General features: G+C 47.1%; 1 protein-coding gene and 1 pseudogene across 16 annotated transcripts in view; both read left to right on the plus strand.

The window, feature by feature from the left end:
• Positions 1 to 20946, plus strand: part of KIAA1217 (KIAA1217 ortholog) — a 547501-nt gene that overhangs the window by 305288 nt on the left and 221267 nt on the right. The gene's annotated exons all lie outside the window — the stretch shown is intronic.
• The window catches only part of LOC140907943 (large ribosomal subunit protein eL34 pseudogene), a 40500-nt pseudogene continuing 24570 nt past the window's right edge, over positions 5017 to 20946 (plus strand).

Genomic DNA, 20946 nt, shown 5'->3' on the forward strand with positions numbered 1-20946 from the left:
TATTATTGTATAACAACATTTTTCATTTGTTTTTCTAAACAAAGGCAGGTTGAGTTGGACTCCCAGGAGCAGCAAGCTCAATTTTACCCTAATCCCTGTGATGTAAAAAACCTTTTCAGAGCTGTGTTTAGGATAGCGAAAGTAAACAACTCAAGCAAATCTCATATGAAAGAGCATTTTCAGTTTCCTTTCTCTTCTCATGAATAGGCTAGCTGAAACAACACTACTGTTAAACATTGCATTCATCACCCACTGGGGCAATCGGAGCCTCTCCAGTACTGTGTGTTCTAGCATTTATTCTCTCAGATTTAAGAGCATGGCTTGATTGATTGCACCAATACAGAATTGGAAATGAAGTGAGTTTTTGCATCTTAGCACACCAAACAAGCAAGGGCATTGTGCTTTGATGTGGGTGCTCTTTGAGGGGAGGTAGTGATACCGTTTGTTTGCACCATTGGGCAAGTACCTTCCATACCTCTGCATTTTGTGTGGTCTCCCTCCTGAAAGACCTGAGGGACCCCATTCAGTCACCAAAAACCTATTCTCCTAGTAATCACTGAGCAAACACACATTAGTTGAAGTGAGCTGTAGCTCACCAAAGCTCATGCTCAAATAAATTGGTTAGTCTCTAAGGTGCCACAAGTACTCCTTTTCTTTTTGTAGTTTGAAAGGTTTTCACTGCTTGGCTGATGTACTGCCACTGAGTCTTCAAGGTTTGGGGGTTTGTTTTAAACAATCTTTTAAAGAATTCTTGAACACAGGAATTGCCATATTGGATCCAATCCAAGATCCATTTAGCCCAGTGTTCTGTATGTGACAGTGGCTAGTACCAGGTGCTTCAGAGGAAGCCATGAGAACACCAGAATAGGCAGATGGATTAATCTCCCCCACATTAGTTGTTATCATGATCTCTCATAGTCAGGGGTGGCTCTACCAATTTTGCCGCCCCAAGCAGTCTCCGCCAAATTGCCGCTACCCCCGAATTGCCGCCGTGGGACACGGACTGCCGCCCCTTTCTGAATGTCGCCCCAAGCATCTGCTTGGAAAGCTAGTGCTTGGAGACAGGCCTGCTCATAGTTAGAAACTGGCTTAAACCCCGAAGCCATAAAGTTTAATATCCCTTCCAAAAATGTATCATTATTCATTATGACAACTCTGGATTTTCTTGGTTCACATATAAATGTCCAATCCCTTTTTGAATCTTGTTCAGTTCTTCACCTCAACAACTTCCTATGGCAGCAAGTTCCATAGTATTATTACATGCTGAGTGTAAAAGTATTCCCTTTAATAGTTTTGAATTTCTCACATTTTAATTTGACTGTCCCCTTGTTCGTGTGCTATTAGACAGGGAGAATAGAAGTTCTTGATCTATCTTCTCTATATCACTCATTATTTTATATACTTCTATCTTGTCCCCTCTTATGCATCTCTTTTCTAAAGTAAACTGTCCCAGTCTTTTCAATCTCTCTTCATACGAGCATTTTTCCCACCGTTGATCATTCTTGTTGCTCTTTTCAGAAACCCCTCTAGCTCTGCAATATCCTTGTGGAGATTGGGTGACCAGTACTGCACACACTATTCCTGATGAGGCCGCACCACTGATTTATATAAGCACATAATATTAGTTTCTGTAGTATTCTCTATCGTATCTTTTATGCATCCTAACATCTTGTTAGTCTTTAAGACTGTAACTGTACATTGAGCAGAAGTCTGTATTGAGCTGTTTACAGTAAGCCAGGTTCTTCTTCGAGTGCTTGTTCACTTCCATTCCACATTAGGTGTGCACGCGCGCTGCATGTACAAGTGTCGGAAACTTTTTCCCTTCGTGGCTCCCGGCGGGCTCCCCAAGTGGTGCCACTGTGGCCCGCATATATACCCCTGCTGGCCCGACCCCCTCCAGTTCCTTCTTTCCGTCCGCGGTGGCATTGGAACAACCTCTTTCCGTGGGGCATGCCGCAGGCCCACGGCTTCAAGGCTTGCGCTATGTGCTGCAAACCTATGCTGGTTAGTGACCCCCACGACTCGTGTCTACGTTGCCTGGGGGACAGAGAAGGGTGTAGGATTTGCAAGGCGTTCAAGCCAAGGACAAGGAAAGAAAGAGACTTTTGCCTAAAGCAACTGTTGATGGAGGCCGCATTGCAGCTGCCGGGCCCAGAGTGCCCGACGCCGGCTCAGGTTTCCTCGGTGCGTAGTGCCCCGGAGCCGTTGGGAGACCTGGCACCAGTGAAGTACCATAAACTGTCAGCCCCAGAGTGCCAGGCTAGGCCCCGGCACCGATCGTCCTCCCCGGTGCGGCCCCCAGCGCAGCCTAAAGGAAGGCGCGGTCATTCCCCGCACAGGAGGCTGGCGCCTCCCAAGGCACCGAGCACCGACAAGAGTGGAAAGGCCACGGTACCGGTGCTGACACAGGCGGTCCTGGCGGCACAAGCCCCACCGAGCCCAGACCTAAGTGAGCTCAGTGCGGACGATGGGCTTGAGGGCATAACGGATCAGCCTTCTGCGCCTGGCACCTTTGAGACCACAAAGGACCTCATCGAGCTGTTGGCGGTGAGCCCCCTTCTGTACGGGTGCCGTCGAGGGGTAAGCCAGCAATAGTGTGCCGCTCAAAGACACCATCCCGGCACCGCTCCTGGAGTTGGTCCCGGTCGAGCTCTGACTCCGCAGACTCGCACTTGCCAGCGGCCCAGAAGGAGGTTGCGGCACCGGCAGCGGGTCGACATGAAGAAGCACTAGGAAGGGCACACTGCTTTCTGGCACCTCCCAGAGACCGGCACCGGGAGGAGTTGAGACAGCCCTCACCAGAGGTCTACCACAGACGGTCCCGGTCCAGGGAATGCCGGCACCGGTCCCGGTCCCAGGGGTTCCGGTACCACTCCCAGTCCTGCTCAGCCAGGAGCCACTCAGTCTCCTGCCAGCGCAGATTGTTGGCACTGCCATGGCCTTCACGATCGGTGTCGCCGCAGTCTGGTGCCGGCTCCGGCTGCTATAGCTACCCGCACTGGGGCCCAGACAGCAGGGACCCTCAGGGGAGCTGGCAACCTCAATGGGGGCTGCCAGGCCATTGGCCCTTCTGGGCCCCCTGGGCCTATCAGGAGTGCCAAGGGGCCCCGTCCAGGGGAAGTTACTCGGTGCAGCGCTCCTGATCCCTGCACCGACGCCAGACGGTGCCGGAGGCAACAGTATCCAGGCCTCGAGCATCCCCCCAGCTTAGACCGGAGAGTCCGGCACCGAGCCCAGTGCTGTCCCATGGACTCCTGCCCCCGCCACGGGAGATGAGAAGCAGGAGAACCAACCAGAGGGGGTCGAGCAGCAGCTAACCTCCTCGTCTTCCCCCAATGAGGCGGTGGCAGGTACAGAGGTATCCGGCCATCCGCCAATAGACCATAGAGCCCACAAGGAAGTGCTGCGCAGAGTTGCCCAAAATTTGGGGTTGCAGGCCGAGGAGATGGTTGAGCAGGAGGACCCCATGGTGGACATTTTGAGCCCTGAAGGGCCATCCAGAATAGCGCTCCTGCTCATTAAGACCATTCAGCCTAACTATAAGGCTATATGGCAGACCCCGGCCTCCAGCGCGCCAACAGCTAAAGCATAAATACTTTGTTCCATCTAAGGGCTATGAGTTCCTATTCTGCCACCTGAGTCCATGCTCCCTAGTGGTTTCGGCGGTGAACGAAAGGGAGCGCCATGGACAGCAGGCCCTGGCCCCTAAGACCAAGGAGGCGAAACGCCTGGACCTTTTTGGTAGAAAGGTGTACTCATCTGGGGGCCTTCAGTTGAGGATTGCTACCCAGCAGACCATCCTCAACAGGCACAATTTCAACTCCTGGGCGGCGGTGGGGAAGTTTTAAGGACAACCTCGCGCAAGGTTCCCTACGGGAGTTCACGGCCCTGGTGGATGAGGGAAAGGCAGTAGCCAAGACCTCTCTCCAGGCCTCCCTGGATTCGACAGACACGGCGGCTAGAACAATCGTATCAGGAGTGGTCATGGGATGCTCAGCGTGGCTCCAGGAGTCAGGCCTGCCCCCAAGGTCCAGAATATGCTCCAGGACCTCCCCTTTGAAGGGTCCAGGCTCTTCTTGGATCAGACAGACGCGAGGCTGCATAGCCTCAAGGACTCGCGGGCTACGCTCAAGTTGCTGGGTATACACACCCCGGTGACACAGAGGAAGCCCTTTAAGCCACAGCCTCCCCCTCAACGCCAGTACCAGCCTCACCAAAGGCATAAGCCTTACCATAGGCGAGGCAGGGATAACAGGCGACGACGCAACAAAAATAATAACAACGCGCCAGGCCAGAACCAAGGCCAGCACAAACCCCAGCAGGGCACTAAGCCAGGCTTTTGAAGGTGCGCTTGAGGACAGCGTACCAGACCAGTCACCGGATCCATCCCTTTGTTTCCTGAACTGCCTGTCCCGTTTCTCCCATGCGTGGTCTACCATTACTTCGGACCGTTGGGTCTTACGCATGGTGCGGAACGGGTACTTGCTGCAGTTCGCCTCCCTCCCCCCACCCCTTCCCCGTCCCTCTTCAGGGACCCCTCTCATGAGCATCTCCTAGAGGAGGAAGTCCGCTCTCTGCTATGGGTGGGGGCGGAAGGCAGTGCCTCATGGCCTAAGGGGAAAAGGGTTCTACTCCCAGTACTTCCTTATTCCCAAGGCCAAAGGGGGCCTTCTCCCAATCCTAGACCTGCGTGGGCTCAACAAATTCCTGGTCAAGGCCCAGTTCCAAATGGTCTCTCTGGGCACCATCATCCCTTCCCTGGATCCAGGGGACTGGTATGTCGCCCTCGACATGAAGGACGCGTCCTTTCATATTACCATTTTCCAAGCATATCGGTGGTTCCTACGCTTCACCATGGGCCGAGAACATTATCAGTTTGTGGTTCTCCTGTTTGGTCTAGCTGCGGCCCCAAGGGTGTTCACGAAGTGCATGGCAGTGGTGGCGGCCTTCTTACAGAGAATCCGGGTGTACCCGTACCTCGACGACTGGCTCCTGGCGGGCTGATCCGAGGTGGAGATGCGGGGCCATGTGCAGGTGGACCTGAAATTGTTCCGCGAGCTGGGGCTCCTGGTCAACATCCCCAAGTCCACGCTCATACCCACGCAGAGAGTGGAATTCATAGGGGCGGTCTTGGACATGGTGCAGGCCAGGGCAAGCCTTCCGGTATCCTGATTCCGGGCTAACCAGCAAGCAGTGGCCTCCCTGTGCCAGTTTCCAACAACAACGGCCAGGTGCTGCCTGCGGCTGCTGGGCCACATGGCAGCATGCACGCACGTGGTCAGGCATGCCAGACTGAGACTCAGGACTCTGCAGGCGTGGCTCACTCGGGTGTACCGCCCAGGCAGGGACCCCCTGGACTTGGTAGTGACAGCCCCAAGGGATGTGCTGGACTCCCTGCTGTGGTGGCGGTCCCAGCCTGTCATTTGCGAAGGCATCCCCTTTGCCGCCTCACTTCCGGACCTGACGCTGGTGACGGACGTGTCAGACCATGGATGGGGGGCTCACCTGTGGGACCTCATGACGCAGGGGTTGTGGTCCGAAGCAGAGCGGTTGGTCCATATCAACGTGAAGGAGCTCAGGGCGGTTCGTCTCGCCTGCCAGACCTTTCACGCTACTCTGAGTGGTCACAGCATGACAGTTTTGACAGACAACACTACTGCCATGTTTTATATAAACAAGCAGGGTGGAGCTCGTTCCTTGCCACTCTGTCGCGAGGCTCTCCTCCTCTGGGACCTTTGCATAGCCCATGCGATTCACCTCAAGGCGTCCTATCTCCCGGGGGTGCGGAACGAGCTGGCGGACTCCCTCAGCAGGTCGTACCGCATGCACGCGTGGACGCTCAGGGCGGATGTCATGCTTTCACTCTTCCGCAGGTGGGGGTTTCCCCAGGTAGATCTGTTTGTCACCAGGGCCAATGCCCAGTGCCCGCCATTCTGCTTGTTCCAGGGCCACAGCCCGGGCTCACTCGTGGATACATTTGCGATCTCATGGAGAGGGGGCTTGATGTATGCCTTCCCCCCGTTCCCCTTGGTGCACAAGGTCCTGCTCAAGGTGCTCAGGGACAGGGCGGTGGTGATCCTCATCACCCCAGCCTGGGCCCGCCAACACTGGTACACATCGCTCCTAGAGCTGTCGGTGGATGCCCCAGTAGTCCTGCCCCTACACCGGGACCTCATTACACAGGATGGCGGGCGGCTTCTCCACCCCGACCTGCAGTCACTACACCTGACAGCGTGGAGGCTCTGTGGCTAAATGCCCTGGAGAGCCAGTGCTCCCTTCCTGCGCAGCAGATTCTGCTTGGCAGTAGAAAGCCCTCTACCAGGGTGGCCTAAATGGCCAGGTGGAAAAGGTTCTCGTGTTGGTGTGAACCCCGACAGGTGCGGCCAGGCCAGGCCCCGGTGCAGGCCATTCTGGAGTACCTCCTGCACCTCAAGCAGCAAGGGCTAGCCCCGTCCTCACTCAGAGTGCACCTGACGGCCATCTCCGCCTTCCATCCGGGGTTCTCGGGGGGCTCGGTGTTTTCCCACCCCATGGTGGGGCGGTTCCTTAAAGGGTTGGAGAGGGTGTTCCCATACTCCCGCCCCCCAGTCCCTCCACGGAACCTTAACCTGGTCCTTTCTAAACTCATAGGACCCCCTTTCGAGCACCTCGCTACCTGTTCTTTCCTCCACCTTTCCTGGAAGGTGGTGTTTCTGATTGCCATTACCTCGGCCAGAAGGGTGTCCGAACTGAGGGCCCTCACCTCTGAGCCACCATACACATATTTCACAAGGACAAGGTGCAGCTCTGGCCGCACCCCAAGTTCCTCCCTAAGGTGGTGTCCCAATTCCATCTGGGCCAGGACATTTGTCTGCCGGTGTTCTTCCCGAAACCCCATATGGACCTTGGATGGGCGTGGAGCGCTGGCGTTCTATTTGGAGTGCACCAAGCTCTTTCGCAAATCCGTGCAATTGTTTCTGGCTGTGGCTGAGAGGTTAAAAGGCCTCCCAGTGTCAGCGCAGCGGATTTCGTCTTGGATTAGAAGGTGCATCCAGGCGTGCTATGAGCTTGCAGGTGTTCCGGCCCCGGCGGTCATGGCCCACTCAACCAGGGCGCAGGTGACTTCCATGGCGTTCCTGGCACACGTCCCAATCCAGGAGATCTCCAGAGCAGCCACCTGGTCCTCTGTGCACACCTTCACGACCCACTATGCGGTCAACCATCAGGCCAGAGAGGATGTATGTGGCAGTTGGCAGAGCGGTCCTCTGAGCACTTGTTCCATGACTCCTACCCTCCTCCTGAGGTAAGCTTGTAATTCACCTAAAGTGGAATGGACATGAACAAGCACTTGAAGACAAAAAAACGGTTACTTACTTTCTCGTAACTGTTGTTCTTCGAGATGTGTTGTTCACATCCATTCCACCTCCTACCTCTCTGTCGGAGTCGCTGGCAAGAAGGAACTGGAGGGGGTCAGGCCGGTGGAGGTATATATGCGGGGCGCAGTGGAGTCACTCAGGGGGCCTGCCGGCCCGACAGAAACCGCAAAGGGAAAAAGTTTCTGAGGCTCGTGCATGCTGCGCGCACACCTAATGTGGAATGGACGTGAACAACACATCTCGAAGAACAACAGTTATGAGAAAGTAAGCAACCGTTTTTTCCTTTCTTGACTTGAAACAGTTAATTTAGAACCCTGTAAGGTCCATAAGTAATTTAAATATTTCTCTTAGATGTTCATAACTTTGCTTTTATCTATGCTGAATTTCTTTTGCAATTTTGTTGCCCATTCACTTAGGTTGGTTAGGTGTCTCTGAAGTTCCTCGGAGTCCTCTCTGATCATAACTAACCACAATAACTTTCAGAGTAGCAGCCGTGTTACCTGTATTCGCAAAAAGAAAAGGAGTACTTGTGGCACCTTAGAGACTAACCAATTTATTTGAGCATAAGCTTTCGTGAGCTACAGCTCGTTTCATCGGATGCATTCAGTGGAAAATACAGTGAGGAGATTTATATACACACAGAACATGAAAAAATGGGTGTTTATCATGCACACTGTAAACACCCATTTTTTCATGTTCTTTTCATGTTCTGTGTGTATATAAATCTCCTCGCTGTATTTTCCACTGAATGCATCCGGTGAAATGAGCTGTAGCTCACGAAAGCTTATGCTCAAATAAATTGGTTAGTCTCTAAGGTGCCACAAGTACTTCTTTTCTTTTCACAATAACTTTGTCACTTGCAAATTTTGCTTTCCTATTCACCATTTCCAGATAATTAATAAAGATATTAAACCACATGGGACCTAGTACAGAACCTTGAAGGAACCCACTGCGAACCTTTTGCCATAATGAAAATTGGCCATTTCATCCTATTCTTTGCTTTCAGTCTCCTAGCCGTTTCTTATTCTTGAGCATTCAAGATTCCTTCTATTATGTTAGATATAATTTGTATGTGTTTATCAGTACCATGAGACCTGATTCTTTAGAATTTGAAATTACTTGCCTATCTCATTTTTTATGTTCATATTTAGATTAAATAATCTAAATCTCTAGGGCGGGGGTGGGCAAACTTTTTGGCCCGAGGGCCACATCTGGGAATGGAAATGTATGGCTGGCCATGAATGCTAACGAAATTGGGGGATGGTGTGCAGGAGGGGGTGAGGGCTCTGGGGTGGGTCCAGAAATGAGGAGCTCAGTGTGCAGTAAGGGGCTCTGGGCTGGGGCAGGGGGTTGGGCTGTGGGGCAGGGTGAGGACTCTGGATGGGGGTGCGGTCTCTGGGGTGGGGCTGAGGATGAGGGTTTGTGGTGCAGGAGGGGGCTCTGGGGTGGGACAAAGGGGTTCGGAGGGCATGCGGGGGATCAGGGCTGGAGCAGGGGGTAGGGGCATGGGAGGGGTTCAGGGGTGCAGGCTCCTGGCTGTGCTTACCTCAAGCAGCTCCCAGAAGCAGCGGCATGTCCCCCCTTCAGCTCCTTACGTGGAGGTGTGGCCAGGCAGCTCTGTACGCTGCCTCGTCTGCAGGCGCCGCCCCTGCAGCTCCCATTGGCTGTGGTTCCTGGCCAATGGGGGCTGCGGGGTCAGAGCTTGGGGTGGGGGCAGTGCGCGGAGTCCCTTGGCTGCCCCTACATGTAGGAGCTGGAGGAGGGACATGCCGCTGCTTCCAGGAGCCGCGTGGAGCCATGATACACGTGGAGCAGGGCAAGCACTGGCTATCTTCCCCGGAGGGAGCTCGAGGGCTGGATTAAAATGTCTGAAGGGCCGGATGCAGCCCCTGGGCCATAGTTTGCCCACCCCTGCTCTAGGGTATGGCACCTGTGCTGCAAGTGGTATGTAGTGATTTATCATAGAATCATAGAATATCAGGGTTGGAAGGGACCCCTGAAGGCCATCTAGTCCAACCCCCTGCTCGAAGCAGGACCAACTCCCAGTTAAATCATCCCAGCCAGGGCTTTGTCAAGCCTGACCTTAAAAACCTCTAAGGAAGGAGATTCTACCACCTCCCTAGGTAACGCATTCCAGTGTTTCACCACCCTCTTAGTGAAAAAGTTTTTCCTAATATCCAATCTAAACCTCCCCCACTGCAACTTGAGACCATTACTCCTCGTTCTGTCATCTGCTACCATTGAGAACAGTCTAGAGCCATCCTCTTTGGAACCCCCTTTCAGGTAGTTGAAAGCAGCTATCAAATCCCCCCTCATTCTTCTCTTCTGCAGGCTAAACAATCCCAGCTCCCTCAGCCTCTCCTCATAACTCATGTGTTCTAGACCCCTAATCATTTTTGTTGCCCTTCGCTGGACTCTCTCCAATTTATCCACATCCTTCTTGTAGTGTGGGGCCCAAAACTGGACACAGTACTCCAGATGAGGCCTCACCAATGTTCAATAGAGGGGAACGATCACGTCCCTCGATCTGCTCGCTATGCCCCTACTTATACATCCCAAAATGCCATTGGCCTTCTTGGCAACAAGGGCACACTGCTGACTCATATCCAGCTTCTCGCCCACTGTCACCCCTAGGTCCTTTTCCGCAGAACTGCTGCCTAGCCATTCGGTCCCTAGTCTGTAGCGGTGCATTGAATTCTTCCATCCTAAGTGCAGGACCCTGCAGTTATCCTTATTGAACCTCATCAGATTTCTTTTGGCCCAATCCTCCAATTTGTCTAGGTCCTTCTGTATCCTATCCCTCCCCTCCAGCGTATCTACCACTCCTCCCAGTTTAGTATCATCTGCAAATTTGCTGAGAGTGCAATCCACACCATCCTCCAGATCATTTATGAAGATATTGAACAAAACCGGCCCCAGGACTGACCCTTGGGGCACTCCACTTGATACCGGCTGCCAACTAGACATGGAGCCATTGATCACTACCCGTTGAGCCTGACAATCTAGCCAGCTTTCTACCCACCTTATAGTGCATTCATCCAGCCCATACTTCCTTAACTTGCTGACAAGAATACTGTGGGAGACCGTGTCAAAAACTTTGCTAAAGTCAAGAAACAATACATCCACTGCTTTCCCTTCATCCACAGAACCAGTAATCTCATCATAAAAGGCGATTAGATTAGTCAGGCATGACCTTCCCTTGGTGAATCCATGCTGGCTGTTCCTGATCACTTTCCTCTCATGCAAGTGCATCAGGATTGATTCTTTGAGGACCTGCTCCATGATTTTTCCAGGGACTGAGGTGAGGCTGACTGGCCTGTAGTTCCCAGGATCCTCCTTCTTCCCTTTTTTAAAAATTGGCACTACATTAGCCTTTTTTCAGTCATCCGGGACTTCCCCCGTTCGCCACGAGTTTTCAAAGATAATGGCCAATGGCTCTGCAATCACAGCCGCCAATTCCTTCAGCACTCTCGGATGCAACTCGTCCGGCCCCATGGACTTGTGCACGTCCAGCTTTTCTAAATAGTCCCTAACCACCTCTATCTCCACAGAGGACTGGCCATCTCTTCCCCATTTTGTGATGCCCAGCGCAGCAGTCTGGGAGCTGACCTTGTTAGTGAAGACAGAGGCAAAAAAAGCATTGAGTACATTAGCTTTTTCCACATCCTCTGTCACTAGGTTGCCTCCCTCATTCAGTAAGGGGCCCACACTTTCCTTGGCTTTCTTCTTGTTGCCAACATACCTGAAGAAACCCTTCTTGTTACTCTTGACATCTCTCGCTAGCTGCAGCTCCAGGTGCGATTTGGCCCTTCTGATATCATTCCTACAGGCCCGAGCAATATTTTTATACTCTTCCCTGGTCATATGTCCAACCTTACACTTCTTGTAAGCTTCTTTTTTATGTTTAAGATCCGCTAGGATTTCACCATTAAGCCAAGCTGGTCGCCTGCCATATTTACTATTCTTTCGACTCATTGGGATGGTTTGTCCCTGTAACCTCAACAGGGATTCCTTGAAATACAGCCAGCTCTCCTGGACTCCTTTCCCCTTCAAGTTAGTCCCCCAGGGGATCCTGGCCATCCGTTCCCTGAGGGAGTCGAAGTCTGCTTTCCTGAAGTCCATGGTCCGTATCCTGCTGCTTACCTTTCTTCCCTGCGTCAGGATCCTGAACTCAACCAACTCATGGTCACTGCCTCCCAGATTCCCATCCACTTTTGCTTCCCCCACTAATTCTACCCGGTTTGTGAGCAGCAGGTCAAGAAAAGCGCCCCCCCTAGTTGGCTCCTCTAGCACTTGCGCCAGGAAATTGTCCCCTACGCTTTCCAAAAACTTCCTGGATTGTCTATGCACCGCTATATTGCTCTCCCAGCAGATATCAGGAAAATTAAAGTCACCCATGAGAATCAGGGCATGCGATCTAGTAGCTTCCGTGAACTGCCGGAAGAAAGTCTCATCTACCTCATCCTCCTGGTCCGGTGGTCTATAGCAGACTCCCACCACTACATCACTCTTATTGCACACACTTCTAAACTTAATCCAGAGACACTCAGGTTTTTCTACAGTTTCGTACCGGAGCTCTGAGCAGTCATACTGCTCCCTTACATACAGTGCTACTCCCCCACCTTTTCTGCCCTGCCTGTCCTTCCGGAACAGTTTATAACCATCCATGACAGTACTCCAGTCATGTGAGTTATCCCACCAAGTCTCTAGAAGGGAAAATGTTTTCTCTTTTCATCCCAACTTCTTACTTAAAATATTACTTCATTCCACTTGGTAGCATTTAAACATGGGGCTTGTCCACATGGTCACTTAGTGCACAGCCAGCTGGGCTCTAAATGTACAACACACTCCTCTGCTGCTGTTTGCAACAGCAATAGTCAAACTTCTAGTGCATAGTAGCATTCTTCTCATGGTAACGTAGGCCTGGTCTACACTATGGGGGGGGATTGATCTAAGATATGCAACTTCAGCTACGAGAATAGCGTAGCTGAAGTCGACGTATCTTAGATCAACTTAGAATCACTTACTTCATGTTCTCACTGCGCGGGATCAACAGCCGCTGCTCCCCCATCGACTCTGCTTCCACCTCTCGCCCTGGTGGAGTTCCGGAGTCAACAGCAGAGCAATCGGGAACGATTTATTGCATCTACACTAAACACAATAAATCGATCCCCGATAGAGTGATCACTACCCGCCGATCTGGCGGTTAGTGTAGACATGGCCTTAGTGCACATCTGGCTAGTGCTGTAACTTTACACCCCAGCTTGCCGCACACTGTCTGACCATGTAGACAAGCCCATGGAGCGAGCCACAAAAGAGAGTGTGAAAAGAAAGTAACTGGGAGAAGCACAGAACTATTGAGGGAAAACAAGTCAGAAGAGGCAAGTCTGGAAGCACATGTTGGGGCGCTAGCTCATGGATAATGACCATATAAAGCTTTTAATCTCTCCACTGCTAGCTCAAGTACAGCCTAAATTGGAAATGAAAGTTATTGCTGTGCATCTGATGGCTATTTGGTTGTCTATTTTATAGGAAATGAGTAGAGATGGTCAAATATGGCAGTTAATTCCTGTGAAAAATTTAAAAGGAAACAAAAACATTTTGTTTCCTTCAACATTTTTCACAGTATTTTTGTTTAAAAAAAAAGATTTTTTTTCATTTTGATTCAGTTCAGAATATAAATGCTAATTTTGATTCACTTTAATTCCAATCAAAATGAAAATATTTCACTTTGGAAGTCCTCTCCTTTCCTCTCATTTTGTGACTAGAAAGGGGGAAAATAAGAAGAGGATAGAGGGACAACAAAGCAATACAATTGTCAATTTGAATAGAAACAAATGTTTTGTTTTTTTGATAAAATACTGGAAAACTTTGAATAATAAAAAAATTTCCGCATAGTTTGAAAAGCCATTTGATGCCCAAAATAAAAATACACTTCCTGACAAACATTTTGATCAGCTCTAGAAATGAGTTGGGTAGTGAGCGGTCCGCATCGCTCAAAGGCAATGTCCATAAGCAATGGGGCAAGGAAAAGCCCTGCTGAGGCTCCCTGCCCACACTGAAGGCCAAGCCTAGTAAGGATGCCCCCTCCTGCAAAGGGTCTTCTTCCAGGGCACCAAGCCTTCTTTCCAGCCCAAGCAGAGGAGAATCTCCTGGCATTGGAGCTATCCTCTAGGAATAGCAGAGACTTTTTTGAGGAACATCTGAAAGGAACAACACTAGTAGGACAGAAAGGCTCAGCGGAGGTTTCTTGCTCCCTTCTCCTGATCTTCATGATCCCTGGACACCTGAGATGTCAGCAGACAAATGTAACCAATTTATGTGAACAAGGGTGTGTGGGGGGTTTCTCTGTAAAATTTCCTGGAGAGGCTACGCTCACTAGTATGAAGGCTGTTTCCACTGTCTAGTCTATTGAATCTAGTACTGGACTTATCCTCCTGGAGAGACGCCATGAGGTTCCAGTGGACTTTTTTCTATCACTTAAAGCCTAAGGACTAATTAATCCTCATTAGTATAGTGGTAAGTATCCCCACCTGTCACGTGGGAGACCGGGGTTCAATTCCCTGACGGGGAGGCCACAACATTTAGGGGGGAGGGATAGCTCAGTGGTTTGAGCATTGGTCTGCTAAACCCAGGGTTGTGAGTTCAATCCTTGAGGGGGCCATTTAGGGATCTGGGGCAAAAAATGGGGGATTGGTCCTGCTTTGAGCAGGGGGTTGGACTAGATGACCTCCTGAGGTCCCTTCCAACCCTGATATTCTATGATTCTATGACTGCTACTCAGAAGACTGTACCCCTGCTTAGAGTTAAGTGGGTGGAGTCCCTGTGAAGGAGGCATCTATGTACCTGTCATACTTGTAACATGTCAGTCACCATAGCATCTAAGTGCTGATAATAAAATGGCTGAAGCTCAGTATTTGAAGGAAATGATGACTGAAATTCAATGGCTTTCTTCATGTACTTCCTGCCAACTAATAACCAGAATGTTCTTCCAGCTCACAGCTATTTTGTGGACATGCTGGTGCTAGTGTGTAAAGTCTAACAATATACCGTGAGGGTTGGGCATGTGTGCACGCGCCCTGAGGTTTTTTTTTTTCTCGGTCCTTGCAAGCATTATTTTTCAACTCCATTTATTCTTGCCTACCCCTGTTTTTTTTATTCTACATAATGTCATACATCAGTCTGTTGTAATTAGTAATAAATTACTTGCAGAAGGAACAAATATTTGACTTTGATTAGAATAAGTAAAAATAAGTGCCACTTATGTTCCATGGACTGAATAAATACATAATTGGATGACATAAGAAGATTGATTTAAATAACACTCAGTTTGTATTGTTCAATTCCTTAGCTGGAATGTGAAGAAATGACATGTTTAAAAATATATAATTTAAACACCTCCATTAAGGAGTGTGTAACTGTAGCACAAAGACAGAGGTAACGTTTACTGTAGATCTTAAAAATCTGTTGTCTTAAAAAATAAATAAATCCCCATTTCAGCAAATCTTTGCAGTACATGTTGTGAGGTACGTTGTGCCCTTTAAAGAATCAACTTAACACAAATCATCTGTGCATTTCTTTAATTTTCATGCTTTCATTGTGCAGTCTTTTATGAAAAAGGCCCATTTCACATTAATTATGCATGAGCTTTCCCAGTACAATCATCTTTTTACAGTGATTGCCATTAAAAAGCCAACATTATTTCAACAATTACTATCCAGTGATATGAGAGCATGACATTGTTCCCCCACAGTTAGAAGAGGGAATTATTGTAGTATCTCTGATATCATGATGTGGAAGTAACTATTGGCATATTACTTTTAATGGAGTACATCCTTGTTTTCTCAGTTTTTCAGCTGTGCACAGAAATTGCCATTTTTTTACCCATCACAAAACCCGACAGCCTGGAGTATAGGCTGGAGGGACCCTCCGCCAGTCTGATTGCCCCTGTGTGAGAGAGCAGGAATAAGAAGGATGTATATTCTGTCTAATTTATCTATCTTGTCTGTTTTACCATAGGTCTTTATAATGTGCCTATTACCATAGTATCTAAGTGCAAATGCTTAGTGCAGCGTACCAACCAATAATATGACCTCAACTTTTATTTAAAATATATATTAAAATCTGAAGAATTTTTCTAAAACAAACAAACAGCAGCAAAAGGGCTTCTGGAAGTCAGTATAGTGCTCAGGTCTTTGGGAATGTTAGAAGCTGAAAATTAGGAGAGGCAGGTCAAGTCGCAAGGTCCTTTTAGTGCTAATCGTGCTCCCACTGAAGTCAATAGCAGTACTCTCATTGACTTCAGTAAGTCAGGATCAGGCCCCTGATAGATGGTCTGACAGGCTCCATTCCTCTGATGTCAGACATAGCATTTTAAACCTGGCTCGTGTACTTTCCTTTTATTTTATTTTTATCCTGTAAATCCTATACGCACCGGATGTTGTGACCTACACTTTGTCTTTTCATTTCCTTCACACACCTGCTGCTGTCAGTCACTAAGGAGCCTTACTCCTCGCCAATCCTTTCTTCAGCTGCTAGATGCTGCTGAGAAGGATGATTTCACAGGGATACTTTTCTAATCCAGTAATTGGACAACTGGGTTAATCTCATCCAGAGGCTGGGATTTTAGTGTAGTATAGGGGTAGGCTTTCTTGATACCAGTGTGTAACTTCCATTAATGTTAATGTAGTTATGGGCAGGAGTATTGAGAAGATAATGTATGACGCTTGGTTGTAACTGAGGAAACATAAGCTTAAATACATTGCATTTGTGACCGGGGTATTAACTGAGTTATTCTGATCCCACTTTTTTCATAGCCCTTTAGCTGTTCAGATTTGAAAGCTACTATTCATTGCTGAATGGTACCCCACTTTTATATATTTCAGAAATGAATCCTGGCACAAAAGGACAAGTTCCCCTTTGCTTGTACCTAATATGTGAATCAGTATTCATTTAAACCCCACCCACATGTAAGTATGCACCCATGAAAAACTGGTCTTTTTATATTTATGAATCACACCCTGATTTGCAAGAGCTTTTACATCTAGATCTACACCAGCGTCCCTGTATGTACTGAATAGACATGCAGTTGGAAAATCTTCACAGGGGAGAAACAGTGACTCAGCTGCACTAGTGGGTTTGAGAAAATTTTAATAGCAAGGCTAAAGACTTTGACATGGAGCAGCCCATTAATTCTCCACTAGCAGAAACAAGAAGTTTGTTGTTCCTGGGGTGCATCTCAGATAAACCAGGTACATATATGATAGAAAGCAAGAGTCTATTTTCTCTTCAATTATGTAGATGGAACTAATGGATACCTGAGACAGATTAGTTTATCCAAAAAGGTTTTTCCCACAAAGGGTGAATGTTTGAAATAAAAACCAAAAGCATTGAATGTTTCTAGACTTTTTTTTAAAATATGAGATGAACCTTTGGCTGTTACAGTATTTAACATACATTCTCGATAGAGAGCGAGGTTGGTAGTCTGGAATGGAAAACTTCTCTTGAACATATTACATTATGATTCAGTTTCATCTCATGGTTCTGAGAATCTGTCATTTTTTTATTTAAAAAAACAAACAAAAAAACCAAACCAAAGGCACATTGTTCTTTTCATTATAGAAAACATTCCCATGAAAGGTGTACACCATTTATTGGAAATCTTCCATAACTGAAATAATTGGTAGTTTGCGGGCTTTTTCTGAATTGAAGATATCATTAAAACGGTTAGAAAATTGTAGTCTTCTACTCTTAAATCACTTAGACATTGAAGTTTGATTTTTATATATATATAACTTTCTTTTTTGCTGTTGCTACTGCTATAATATTTTGACTTGGAAGATTTTTCCTCCTTCTGCCGTACCAGCAGATATCACTTTATATTAAAAGGAACTGTGAACTGACATGTTGAATCTTGTTTCTGCATTAATTAACCCAGCCACACAGGAGATGTTAGTTTGCCAAGAATTACCATGCATCCAGTGTGTCTGGAAGATGTGTTTTTGTGACTGTTATAGATTGGCAAACCCAGCTTGAAATTTAGGCAACTCCTTTGTAGTCTATAGAGGAAGAAAAAGGGGATTATGACTAAAAGTTCACAAATACTCAAAAAAAAATTGTGAGAGACATTTGTTTTGTTAAATATTTTGGGGGTAGATTCTCCTGCCTTAACTCCAGTTGATATTGCTGAGTTACACTTGTAGAAGGAGAATAAGGCCCTTTTGATTTATCACAGTGGCACAAGTTTCAGTTGTACAAAGTGAAAAAATAATTCAATCCTTTTAAATTAAACTACTACAAATGTAGTTTGAAAGAAAGAGAGTTACCATTTTAATCTGTACCAGGGTCATTGTGAAGATTATTTTTCCAAGGCATACACAGCATTTTGATTTAGGTTGTGGTGTTGAGCTGCACTTTCAGTGTGTCAAACTAAAGCTACTGCAGGTTGTAACTAATGAGAAATGTTCACCTGCAGGTTTACTGGCAATTGCCACCTGGCAGTCTGAGTTCGGTTTAGACAATCATTCAATAACTTGTGTAGTAGCACAATAAACATTATCTTTCTCTTTCAGCACAGAGCTTTTAGCTCTGCCTCTGCAATAAAGGAATTAAATGCATTCTGGTTTTGTTCTGTGCTTTCAGCTACCACCTGTCCAGTGTTTTTTAGAATGTTGTATTTGGTGTCAAGAGCACGACAACATTTGTCTGTGGTGTTTCTTGTTTAGCAATTTACAAGAACTATCAAGCCTTTAAAGAGCTACTTATCTAGCCACTTCTGCTTTGCTTTTGGCTTATCTTTCCTAGGGCTTTAAAGGCATCTTGAATATCTAGATTTTGTGGTTTTCAAAGAGTTCTTTTAAAAAACCTATTCATCATTCTCCTCTTCAAAATAATAATAACTGAGGCAATACAAGTACAGGGTGATACTCTATTATTATTTTACCATTTATTTTAATATATGCCAAAACCTTAGGCTCATGTACATATTTAAATATACAGTACAATAAAAATTAAAACAGCCAGCCCAAACCAGTTTGATTTCGCTCCTCCAAACCACTTAACAAACCAGTCGGTCAAAAATGAAAATGCCCTACCTTCTCCAAAGGCCACAGTCATCCCTTGCCTCTCTACCCTCCCACTAAACCCTTGAAAATAGATGCATCTTGTAATGTGCTCTTAAAATTCATCTATTCCATGCCAAATGTGGGGAGTGAATCCTTAAATCAGGGACTAGACATGGAAAATACCTTGCCTTTTAAACTGGCATCTGATAGCTTGAGAGAGTCTTCTGCTTGCAACTATGGCAGTGTCACATAGGCGCAGAGACAGTCTCTGAAATAGCCAAGTGTCAGATCATTTTAAGTATAATCAGAACCAGCATAAAAATCTCCACCTGAAAACTAACAGGTTACAGAGCTGTGGTGTAATGTACTGTTAGTGCAATATGCCTGTCAACAAGTGGGCTTCTATATTGCACACCAGCTTACTTGTCCAAATTGTCTTATGAGTCAGCCCCATATATAGTGCCATGCCATCACCCAATTTCAAGGTGACAAATGCTCCTTAGTTTGCAAAATAAAGGAAGATCACTTGCCTAAAAACTGATGGTAATAAGCACTCTTCCACAACTGCCGTCTGATCACCTGATAGAAGCTGAGGATATAGATAGCAAACATGCTCCCACTCAGTCCGGTAGGCTGAGGTAATGTCTGCCATATCTTCTGATTAGCTCACTCAAGCTACAAATATCACTTTGGTCTTGTCTGGATGAGCCTCAGCCAGCTTGTTCCCATCCAGGCTTCAGTCTCAACCATCCACTAGGTAAGATGTTCAAATGCCTCAAGATGGAAACACAGATATCAACAACGTAATGAAGTCACCACAATCCCATGTTTCCTCACTAATTTTCCTAAGAGCCCCCATATAAACATTGAACAAGGGGGTGGCATGATGCTGGACTCAAAAAAAGAGCTCTTGAGGCATAAAATTAACCACCACTATTCTTTGGGAGGTCTCAAAAAGAAGGGAACACATGAACACAACATTGACCTCATTAATTCTTTCTAGGCCTCACTAGTGAGTTAATAATGTCTCATGATAAATGGTATCAAATGCCACTGATATAACTATCAGTATGGATGCTGATTTTCATCCATTGCCAGGAAGAAAACATTGGCTATCGTTACAGGTGTGGTTTGCTTACCATACCCAGGCCTGAACCCAGAATGACTAGAGGCAAGGCAATGCTGAGGCATCTAGATATTGTGAGAACATGTTGCCATGTTCTTTGCAATCTTACTCAAAAAGAGAAGATTGAAACAAGTTAATAATTGGCCATATTGCAAAGATCAAGATAGGGTTTCTTGAGCAAAGGGTGTGCTGGTACCAGTGCTTCCTAAAGGACAGCAGCCACCATGTCCTCTTTGAAGGAGGGATAGCAAAGGTTGCACCAGGCAGGAAGGATGTGGAACAGTTTTCCTCTCAGCAACTTGAAAATCAAGAAAAGAGAACTTCACATTTGTGCCTTTGGCATAGTGCTATGCTACTTCAGGTACAGACAATTCAGTCCTACTCCAAGCAGCTTGGATTAATCAGACTTTCCTTTGCCATTTGCACAGCCACAGAATAGGAGTTTAAAAAAATCTTATGACACAATTGGTTGGCTTCATCATGGGATTTCTGCTAATGTGTCATAGTTGTCTTCCCTCTTGTATTATCTACCACTAGTCACCTGAAAACCATGGCAACCTGTGAAGACAAACTGGTGGAAGCAGCTGCCTTGGGACCACTGTATTGATAGTTGATTATAATATTCTAGTAAATTATCAGACAAGCAATCTGTCAGAGGGATGAAATTCCTTCCCCAAAAGCCCTCTAGAAGGGCTTGGGATAAATTAACCTTCAAGGGTGGACCATCTAAACAAGTCCAATGCCTCATATACACAAAATGGTAATCATTGGTTAATGACGTGAGTGTAATTTCCATTTCCCCATCCTCCAATTCCACCATGAATAATGAACCAAAAGTGTGGGAGAACATAGGCCCCAAAGAGAGACTTTCAAATGTATGGCTCCTTCAGGAGCTGTTATGTCAAGGGGTGGGTGGGGGATGATCAGGGAGCTTAACACAGGGTCTGACACCTTCTGGGATCAAAGCTTAGTTTATCAGTGGAATCTGAGGTGGTGTGGCGTTTGGAGAGTGCAGAGGTAGCTCCATAAGGTGATACTCAAGAGTTCCTAATGTTGAAGGGAAAGTCCCATATTATTTAATTAAGGGGAAGGGGGGAAATGACTTACCTGGACAATGACCCCAACTGGAAGAGCTTAGTTTCTGGAATCCAGTAATGGATTTATTTTCACTAAAGAGCTAAGGTCCATCTGCTAATATAACAAAAAGTATGATGTGTGACTGTCTGTCAGCCTAACGATTAAACAAACTAGTGCATGCAGGCAGTGATGGGAGATAGTATATATACCCTGATTTGTTTATTTTTAGGCTGTCAGATCATTGCAGGTTTTGATCCCTGTTCTTTTGTTTTTGTTTTTGGTTGGTTGGAGCATAGATTGATTTGGTGGAAAATAAATACATCCA

The sequence above is a fragment of the Lepidochelys kempii genome, chromosome 2, assembly GCF_965140285.1.
Source record: "Lepidochelys kempii isolate rLepKem1 chromosome 2, rLepKem1.hap1, whole genome shotgun sequence".
Taxonomy (NCBI): domain Eukaryota; kingdom Metazoa; phylum Chordata; order Testudines; family Cheloniidae; genus Lepidochelys; species Lepidochelys kempii.